Here is an 11,268-nt window from a genome sequence, read left to right as displayed (position 1 = left end):
TGTCACACGTGTGGTGTAATTTTGTCATTTAAAAAAAATATATTCTTAACTAAATAACCTTTATTTATGCATGTGACAGCTGACAACGTATTCAAGAGATGCAGTAAAGGGAGAAATTGTGTATAATGGATTCTTCTACATCTTTCACAAAGCAAGCAAAGTGGATAATGATTTTGAGTTTTGGCATTCTGATCAGAAACATTTGTGAAGAGCAAAGCTGCATATTAAAACTGAGGAGTTGGGAAGGGAGTTAATCAGCTGTTTGCTTGAAACTTCATTTGCACAACTAGAAGCTGCACTTTAACTTAACCCTTTAGCATTTAAACTGGCCATATCCAGCCAAAATATTTTGCCTCTTCTATATTCAAACTGACCAGATCCAGCCTCTCACACATACTCTACAATATCATTCTAAAAATATACAATCACATCATTGCAATATTGAAGCTATGGGATAATGCCAGATAAATTCAAAATAATGTGAATAAGTAAGCGATAAATCGGACAAAGGAATCTGAATGATAAAGGGTTGAATAACTGATTAGGTACAGGCATGATTGCATGGTTACGAAGCTTGCTTTGCAACCAGATGGTTTTAGGTTCAGTCCCACAGCACAGCACCTTGAGCAAGTGTCTTCTACTATAGCTCTGGGCCAGTCACTTCCATGAAAACCATGGGTCTCCCATAAATATGGGAAGATAAACTGGCCTACCCTGCTATAATATTAACTGCTCTACATCTTAGAGTGTGCTTATCCTTTGGATTTATGTATTTCTAAAAATGATCCTACATACAAGTGCTGCCTGACTGGTCCCGTACTGGTGGCATGTAAAAAGCACCCTTTGAACATAGTTGTTGCAAGTGCCACCAGAATATAAAAAACACCATTTGAGCATGGTTGTTGCTAATGCCACCTGACTGGCCCTCATGCAAGTGGTACATAAAGAGCACTATTCAAATGTGGTTGTTGCCAGTGTTGCCTGACTGGATCCCATGCTGGTGGCATGTAAAAAGCACCATTCAAGCATGGTTGATGCCAGTACTGCCTGAGTGGCTCCTGTGCTGGTGGCACATAAAAGCACCCACTACACTCTCAAAGTGGTTGGCATTAAGAAAGGCATCCAGCTGTAGAAACCTGGCCAGATCAGATTGGAGCCTGGTGCAGCCTCCTGGGCAGCCCTTGGGCAAGTGGCTTCTGCTATAGCCTCGGGTTGACCAAAGCCTTGTGAGTGGATTTGGTAGACGGAAACTGAAACCCGTTGTTTATATGTATGTATATATATATATATATATATACGTGTATGTGTGTGTATATATTTGTGTGTCTGTGTTTGTCCCCCCAACATCGCTTGACAACTGATGCTGATGTGCTTACGTCCCCGTAACTTAGTGGTTCGCCAAAAGATACTAACAGAATAAGTACAAGGCTTAAAAAGAATAAGCCCTGGGGTCGATTTGCTCGACTAAAGGCAGTGCTCCAGCATGGCCACAGTCAGATGACTTAAACAAGTAAAAGAGAGTAAAGAGTAAACAGCTTACAATCTAGGTGCATTGCAAAAGGCAGCTTTACTTGGAACTGCATGTGTATTGTGTAAAGTACTGTCTGTCTGAGGTTCTTGTTGCAACTTGACGAACAGTACAAGCCCTCAGTAGACACAATATCTTCAACCAACAACAGAATAAGAAGTTGCATGTTCTATAATAATAATAATAATAATAATAATAATAATTATAATAATGGGAACTGCTCATATCCTACGCAAAATACTTTTTATGTAATCTCAAGTTTTAAAACAAATATAATTTTCGTATGGTTTTTTTAGACATTACTAGTACAACACTAAGTACAAAACCAAATATATGGCACCCTAGGCATAACATGAACTTCCAACTTGTTGTCTCTTGAGGTCTCTGGGTGAGACTTGGAGCCAACTTGTACAAATGTAAAGCAAAAGTCAAGCATAGAATAATAATAATAATAATAATAATAATAATAATAATAATAATAATAATAATAATAATAATAATAATAATAATAATAAAATATCGTTAACTGGTCAATTACTGAAATATGTAATCTTGACAGAAAAATTCGAAAACTGTTGACAATGCATAGAATGCACCACCCTAAGGCGGATACAGAACGACTTTATCTGCCAAGAAAAGAGGGAGGCCATGGACTTTTACAACTGGCAATAACAATGAAGATTGCTACAATTGGCCTAGACACCTACCTGAAAAACTCTGAGAACTGAATGTTAAAACTTGTCTCAAAACATGAAAACAAGAAAGCATCATACTCAGTAACAAAACAAGCAAAGGAATATCTAAGTGAATTCCGAATACAACAAATTTCGGAATTAGAGATAGACATACAAGAAACAGGCACAGAAAAAGCTAAGCGCATGAAAACCCGTGCTAAATCTGCGGCCTTAGATATTCTGAATGATAAATGGCAAGAAAAACCTCTCTATGGCAAATACCCAAAGAGAGCAAATAATGCAGATGTTGACAAAGCCCTGACCCATCAATGGCTAATGGCCTCTGGCTTAAAATCTGAAACAGAGGGGTTTATCATAGCAGCTCAAGATCAATGCCTACCAACAAGAAACTACCAGGCCAACATATTAAAGATCAGAAGCAGTCCAACGTGTTGTGTATGCCAGCAACAAAATGAAACCATTGACCATGTGGTCTCCAAGTGCAGTCTTCTAGCACCTACAGAGTATCTCAACAGACACGATAGAGCTGCACAATATATTCACTGGGTAATCTGCAAAAACCTGGATTTGCCCCATGAAAAAAACTGGTGGGAACACAAACCACCCCCAGTGCTTGAAAATGACCACATCTCACTCCTCTGGAACTTCACCATTCAAACTGACAGAAAGATAGATGCAAATAGGCCAGACATCATATTGAAAGACTTCAAACAAAGAACATGCCTCCTCATTGATATGACTGTCCCAATCAATATAAACGTATCTGTCAAGACCTACCAAAAACTGAGCAAATATAAAGATCTTGAAATAGAAATCAGCAAAATGTGGAACCTGAAGACTAAAACAATACCTGTTGTCATAGGTGCCCTGGGAATGATAGCAAAAGGGGCTGATAGCTACCTAACTCGGATACCAGGAAACCCAAAAATGGCAGAAATTCAAAAGATAGTGCTCATGGGAACTGCTCATATCCTACGCAAAATACTTTCTATGTAATCTCAAGGTTTAAAACAAACAATTTTCGGTTTAAAAAAAAAAAAAATTTTTCTTTTTTTTTTTAGACATTCATTAGTACAACACCAAAAACTCCCCCCCCCCCCAAATATATGGCACACTAGGTATAACAACAACATGAACTTCCAACCTGTTGTCTCTTGAGGTCTCTGGGTGAGACTTGGAGCCAACTTGTACAAATATAAAGCAAAACTCAAACATAGAATAATAATAATAATAATTCTTTCTACATTTAGGAACATGACCTGAAATTTTGAGTAAGGCTGATAGATGATTATATGAAGCCAAGTACTCAGCTGGTACTTATTCTATCAACCACAAAAAGGACAAAATACAAAGTCATTCTTGACAACATTTGAACTCAGAATATAAGGAACTGACAAAAATGCCACCCGGAATTTTGTCCTGTATGGGTATAATTCTGCAAGTTCACTGCTTTGCGGTCTGGGAAATAATCCTTTCTGTTATTGGCACAAGGCCTGAAATTTTATGGGAAGGATACAATGAATTACATCGGCCCCCCATTGCTCAACTGGTACTTATTTGCTTGACCTCGAAAGGATGAAAGGCAAAGTTCGTCTTGGTGGAATTTGAACTTGGAATGTAAAGACAGATGAAATGCCATTAAGCATTTTGCCAGGCATGTTAACCATTCTTATTTCTTTATTGACCACAAGGAGCTAAACATAGAGGAAACAAACAAGGACAGACAAAGGAATTAAGTCGATTACATCGACCCCAGTGCATAACTGGTACTTAATTTATTGACCCTGAAAGAATGAAAGGCAAAGTTGACCTCAGCGGAATTTGAACTCAGAACACAAAGACAGAGGAAATACCAGTAAGTATTTCGCCTGGCGTGCTAACATTTCTTATTTCTTTTACTACCCACATGGGGCTACACAGAGAGGTGACAAACAAGGACAGACAGACGTATTAAGTCGATTATATTGACCCCAGTGCGTAACTGGTACTTATTTAATCGACCCCGAAAGGATGAAAGGCAAAGTTGACTTCAGCAGAATTTGAACCCAGAACGTAACAGCAGACAAAATACCGCTAAGCACTTCGCCCGGCGTGCCTTTAACCAATTTGTTGCCTTAAACCATTCTGCCAGCATGCTAACCATTCTGCCAGCGTGCCACCTTGGTCTGTGAAATAATAGTAATAACTTTGGTATGTCTGGCTGTAAAAGAATAAGTGAACTAGAGAAGAAAATTGAGAACAAGTGTGAAGTGGTGAAATACATGTTTGAAAATAAATCATAGGAATTACAAGAACGGATAATACATTGTGGTAGAAGTTGAAGATTTTCCTGTTTTTCAGTTTACAGAAGCAAGTTTCTTAACAAGCCAGACGTCTGCTTTAGTTTCTGTTGGTTTATCTTTCTTCCTATTTGACAATGTTCATGAAGCATTGAGTGTGAAGAATTCTGTGTGTTGGCAGATAAGTGCTGTTAGGTTTTGTATATCAGAATTGTGTGACAGACTGTCATCATCATCATCATAGAAGCTCAGAGAAGCAGGTTTTCTACAGTTGGATGCTCTTCCTGTTGCCAGCCTTCACCTGTTTCTGAGCAAGTTAATATTTCCTCATGGCCAGACATGTTAATCTTGAAAAACTGGAAATGATTGATGACCACTTACGACCATCATGTGTCATCAAGACACAGAGTGATGAACAGACAGATAAAGAGAGATAGGTAGGTAGGTAGGTAGGTAGGTAGGTAGGTAGGTAGATAGGTAGACAGATTGCTCAACAGTAATATCAAAACCAAATAAGGTACCTGCCGAGATCTTAAATCCTTATTCCTATACATTTTATACACACACACACACTGGGCTTCTTTCAGTTTCCATCTACCAAATCCACACAAGCTTCCAGTCAACTGAAAGTTAGACTCTTTTATTCTTTTATTTGTTTCAGCCATTTGACTGTGGCCATGCTTGAGCTCTGCCTTTAATTGAACTAATTGATCCCAGGACTTATTCTTTGTAAGCCTAGTACTTATTCTATTGAACTCTTCTGCTGAACCGCTAAGTTACAGGGATTTAAACACACCAGCATCAGTTGTCAAGCGATGGTGGAGGGGGGGGGACAAACACGGACACACACACACACACACGATGAGATTCCTTCAGTTTCCATCTACCAAGTTTCCACTCACAAGGCTTTGGTCAGCCCGTGGCTATAGTAGAAGACACTTGCCCAAAGTGCCACGCAGTGGGACTGAACCCAGATACATGTGGTTGGTAAGCAAGCTGCTTACCACAAAGCCACTCCTGTGCCTAGGGGTAGAAGATACTTTCCCAAAGTGGGATTGATCTGAGAACTATATGGTTGGGAAGTAAGTTTCTTAACCACACAACCAGGTCTAAACCAGCAACAGACAACCAAAGACAATAGCAGCTTCATTTCAATTATTATTGTTCAATGAATCCCTTTGAATTCAACATCTATCTAGATATCTAGCTGTCTGTCTGTCTGTCTGTCTATCATTTGATCTATGATTCTGTCTTTGTATCTATCTATCTATCTATCTATCTATCTACTATCTATCTATCTACCTATCTACCTATCTACCTATCTATCTATCTATCTATCTATCTGTCTGTCTGTCTGCCTGTCTGTCTATCTATCTATCTACTATCTATCTATCTATCTATCTATCTATCTATCTATCTACTATCTATCTATCTATCTATCTATCTATCTATCTATCTATCTATCTATCTATCTGTCTGTCATTGTATATATGAGAGAGAGAGAGAGAAACATATATATATATATATGCCCCAGCATGGCCACAGCTCATTAGCTGAAACTGGAATAATCAAAATCAAAATCATATATATATATATATATATATATATATATATATATTTATATATATCTTTCTTTCTTTCTATCTATCTATCTATCTATCTATCTATCTACCTATCTACCTATCTATCTATCTATCTATCTATCTGTCTGTCTGTCTGCCTGTCTGCCTGTCTGTCTATCTATCTATCTGCCTGCCTGCCTACCTGCCTGCCTACCTGCTTGCCTACCTATTTACCTACCTATCTATCTACCTACCTACCTGCCTACCTACCTACTGACCTACCTACCTACCTACCTACCTACCTACCTACCTACCTACCTACCTACCTACCTATCTATCTATCTATCTATCTATCTATCTATCTATCTATCTATCTATCTATCTATCTATCTATCTGTCTGTCATTGTATATATGAGAGAGAGAGAGAGAGAGAAACATATATATATATATATATTTACTCTGACCATAGAGTTAAACACTAACGCTCCAGCAACAGTCACTAAAACCTCATTGTCTCTTTTCTGTCATGTTATTCTAATCTCTAAGAACATCTAACAACATTTAACTGCAAACGACACTGCATCTATATTTATATTTATATTTTTAACCCCTTTACTCGTGATACATCAATACACCACCTGAACTTTTAAGTTCCAATCCAATGCCTTGACCACTCCCGCACTACACACCTAGCTTCTATTATTTAATCAATTGTGTTTTGGGAACAATATTGATTTCTCATGTAGACAAGGGAAATAGAACGTTAGAGAGGAGAAATGAGATTATGTGTCATTTATGCCTTTTTCAAGATCACAACTAACGTAATTCGATGGAAAAACACTTCAAGCAGACACACTTCAAACCCATGACAGAAATTCAGTTTGGCAGGAAAGTTGATTCTACCATGATAAAACAGGAAAATCTTTAACATCTCTGCTTGTGTGTTATCTTCTCATGTCCTTCCAGTGATTTGTTTTCAAACACGTATTTCATTATTTCACACTTGTTCTCTGTTTGTATCTTATTTATTTCACTCTTTCCTTTACATCCAGACATCCCGAAACTATTGATTTTATTTCACAAGTTTTTAACCCTTTCGCTGCTGTATTTATTTTGAGATGCTCTGTGTTTCTTTCCATTACTTTTAAATATAACAAAGAATTTCGTAAAATAACTTAGTGTTTGGAACATAAATTGTGACTAAGGATTGGTGGAAGATTTTAATTCAAAACTTATGAAAACAAGACATTTGTATTATAGAACTGGAAGTGGTTTCAGCAGGGTTGGTATCAAAAGGATTAAAGTAACCATTTGTTAACTCTTTTGTTACTGTATTTATTTTGAGATGCTCTGTGTTTCTTTCAATTAATTTTAAATATAACAAAGAATTTAGTAAAATAACTTAGTTATCATTGAGCTAGTGTTAGGAACATAAATTGTGACTAAGGATTGGTGGAAGATTTTAATTCAAAACTTATGAAAACAAGACATTTGTACCACAGAGCTGGAGGTGGTTTCAGCCAGGTTGGTATCAAAAGGGTTAAATTAATCATTTGTTAACTCTTTTCTTACCATATTTCTGTTGAGATTCTCTATGTTTCTTTCAATTAATTTTAAATATAACAAAGAATTTAGTAAAATAACGTAGTTACCATTAAGCTAGTGTTAGAAACATAAATTGTGACTAAGGTTTGGTGGAAGATTTTAATTCAAAACTTATAAAAACAAGACATTTGCACTACAGAGCTAGAGGTGGTTTCAACCAGGTTGGTAATGAAGGGGTTAAGATAGCAACTGGGCTGAGCCATGAGCATGTTGGGCAAAATCCTTAATGGCATTTCATCTGTCTTTATGTTCTGAGTTCACATTCTACCACCAAGACCAACTTTGCCTTTCATCCTTTCGGAGTTGATGAAACAAATACCAGTTATGCATTGGGACTGATACAATTGACTTACTCCCTCCCCGAAAATTTCAGGTCTTGTGCCTTGTTATGTAAGACCAGTAATTCCTGGTTCAAAGAATTTCCAGTCATAGTTCAAAACAGTAAAACGTCTTATAATGCTCATCATCATCATTTAACGTCCATTGTCCATGGGCTGAATGGTTTAACTGGGCTGGCATGTTGGAAGGCTGCACCGGCTCCAGTCTGATTTGATATGGTTTCTACAGCTGGATGCCTTTCCTAACACTAACCACTCCAAGAGTGTAATGGGGGGCTTTTACATACCACTGGCATAGATGCCATTTGTGTGGCACCTGTATCTGCCACAACTGCAATTTTGCTTGGTTTGATGGGTCTTCTTCTCAAGCACGACATAATGCCAAAGGCTTCGGTCATCACCTCTGTGAGGCCCATTCATGATATTTTCAATTCAACATATGTTATTCAAAATGGTCACTCTCTCTCTCTTTTTCTGATCATCAAATGTGCATTCTCTTTATATCAAGGGAAATCACTCAAATCTTAGCACAATTTGCATAACATCAATTTGCATAACATGCCTATAGGAAGAAGTGTCACTATTATGGTTAAGGCTGTGAGTTGGCAGAATGGTTAGGATATTTAGTGGCGTGCTTTGCCTATCTTCCTTTTGGGGTTGATAAGATTATAACCATACAGTTCTATATTTAAGAGATGAGGAATTATGTACATTATTTACATTATTTACATTTGACGGATATTTGTCCTCATCTTGTTTGTTTTTAACACATTTTGGCTGATATACCCTCCAGCCTTCATCACATGTGTTGGAGAAATTTCTAACCGGGGCTCTCATTCCTAAGGTATTTTTCAATGTTGTTATTATTATTATTATTATTATTATTATTATTATTATTATTCAGGTCACCGCCTGGAATCAAACTCAGAATCTTGGGGTTAGTAGCCTGCACTCTTAACCGCAGACACACCATTCATATCAACAGAGACACTAGGGTCGATATAATCGACTTAATCCATTTGTCTGTCCTTGCTTGTCCTCTCTGTGTTTAGCCCCTTGTGGGTAGTAAAGAAATAGGTTTACCAATTGTTTAGTGACAAACCTTCAAGATCAGTTCATGAATTTTCCTGATGTTTCCATTCATTCAGGAAGTCAACAGAAAATGGCAGAATTCCTTGAGTTTTGGAATGTTGTGTACAAAGAGGGTGTCTCAGCATTTAATATCTGATTTGAAGGACAGAAAGGATGGTGTCTGCTCTGATCTGCTGGAAGTGTTGGAAGCTGTACAAGGTTGGTTCCTCAAGTGACAAGTGACAATTCCTAAAGCATGAAACCTGTGAACTTGTGTTTTGCTCATGGCAGCATCCTTGTAAGCTGTGTGAAGCATGACAACTGTCTTGGCCACTGTTTTCCCCAAAACAAAACAGAATTTCTTGGAAGCAGTCTCTTCCTTTATTTCAGCCATAACAAAAATCGATGATCAATGGAAAAGCACTGCAAAACAAAGACACATCACATGGCAACACAACCTCAGCCGATGACGCTGGCCAGCAGACAAGCTTCTGCAAGCTGATGCCTGAGGGTTGCATAGAGTGGCTTCTTGCAGCAGAAGCCCAAACTACAATGGGCTTGTCTCACAGAAAATGTTTCCTGTTACTTTCGGTTACCCCTTTATATTTCTTTCTTTGTCACCTGATCTGAAAAAAGTGCAGCTTCCAACACTTCCAGCAGATCAGAGCAGACGCCATCCCTTCTGTCCTTCAAGTCAGATAGTAAAATACTGAGACACCTCTTTGTACACAACGTTCCAAATCTCAAAGAGTTCTACCATTTTCTGTAATAAGTCTCTCTATATATAAAGCTGAAGTTGTCTGTGTATGGCAGGTTTGGTAGCCTTCAACTAACACTTTCTCTTCCGAGACCCTGCGGGACAAGTTGACCAAAATTGAGAGTATGATAGAAGAAGGCTTGCTCTTCCTTCCATAGAAGAAAAAATTCAAATCGGACCATGTTAGCACCAAAAATTATTTACATCCAAAAGGTGCTTTTTTTCTATGAAAATCCCTATTTTTTACGATTTTTTGACTGCTGTGTCGCCATTTTTCAGTGTATTTCAATCAGAAAAATGTTCACTTAAGAGAATACCAAGCTACATAATGCAAAATTTTTACTTTTCAAAAATTCCAATTCCAAAGGGTCGAAACAAACCCGAGCAACGCCGGTGATACTGCTAGTTGTAAATAATTCTTCAGTCTAGTTGTGCAGCAAACTAATGGACTGTGACATGTCTGTTGTGGTTGATATCTTCCACGGCATGGTTTGTATTCAATGTTGGTTTCTCTTCCTTTAAACATCTTCATCCATCTGTGAACATTGTCAATACTGTCGCCCATGTAAGCGAACTATATCCTTCATTAAGAACCCAATAATAGAATGCTGCTTCTGCTCGGTTATCATTATTTACCTGCAACGAAGAAGAATAGGAAGAAGGGTTACTATAGGAAAAGAGTCAGTCTATCAAAACAGGTCAATTTAAATTACCTGTATTAGTTAATAAAACAAATTATGTCCACTTTTGTACAGCCAAATTGAATGGTGCTGCCCAGATGTTGGAACTATAATGATATTTATTCAGCAGTTGATGATGGATGTGCTTGTTGTCTTTGAGTCTTTTATCTTCTGTTCTCACTGTTCTAAGTTGTTATTCCTTCTCGTAGCACTGAAATTGTTAAGAGGTGCTTGGCTTCTTATTCTTATAGTGGTTTTCTTGTTTGTTTCATACCATAAATTGATATAGGCGTAGGAATGGCTGTATGGTATGTAGCTTGCTTACAAACCACATGGTTCCGTGTTCAGTCCCACTGTGTGGCACCCTGGCCAAGTGCCTTCTACTATAGCCTCGGGCCGACCAAAGCCATGAGAGTGGATTTGGTAGGCGGAAACTGAAAGAAGCCTGTCGTATATATGTATATATATATATATATATTATATATATATATATATATGTATGTGTGTGTGTATATGTTTGTGTGTCTGTGTTTGTCCCCCCAACATCGCTTGACAACCGATGCTGGTGTGTTTACGTCCCCGTCACTTAGCGGTTCAGCAAAAGAGACCGATAGAATAAGTACTAGGCTTACAAAGAATAAGTCCTGGGGTCAATCTGCTCGACTAAAGGTGGTGCTCCAGCATGGCCACAGTCAAATGACTGAAACAAGTAAAAGAGTAAAAGAGTATGCATTACACATTTAATCCTTCAT

General features: G+C 37.9%; 1 long non-coding RNA gene across 1 annotated transcript in view; it reads left to right on the top strand.

Moving 5' to 3' along the window:
- LOC118766511 overlaps positions 1-10,959 on the top strand; it is a 16,712-nt gene extending 5,753 nt beyond the window's left edge. The window contains exons 2-3 of the long non-coding RNA XR_005002447.1: positions 4,467-4,472; positions 10,932-10,959. This is a non-coding gene — a long non-coding RNA (uncharacterized LOC118766511). The remainder of the gene's footprint in view (positions 1-4,466; positions 4,473-10,931) is intronic.
- The last annotated feature ends 309 nt before the right edge of the window (positions 10,960-11,268 follow it).

This window comes from Octopus sinensis, linkage group LG1, assembly GCF_006345805.1.
Source record: "Octopus sinensis linkage group LG1, ASM634580v1, whole genome shotgun sequence".
Taxonomy (NCBI): Eukaryota; Metazoa; Mollusca; class Cephalopoda; order Octopoda; family Octopodidae; genus Octopus; species Octopus sinensis.
This window is presented reverse-complemented; position numbering and strand designations above follow the sequence as displayed.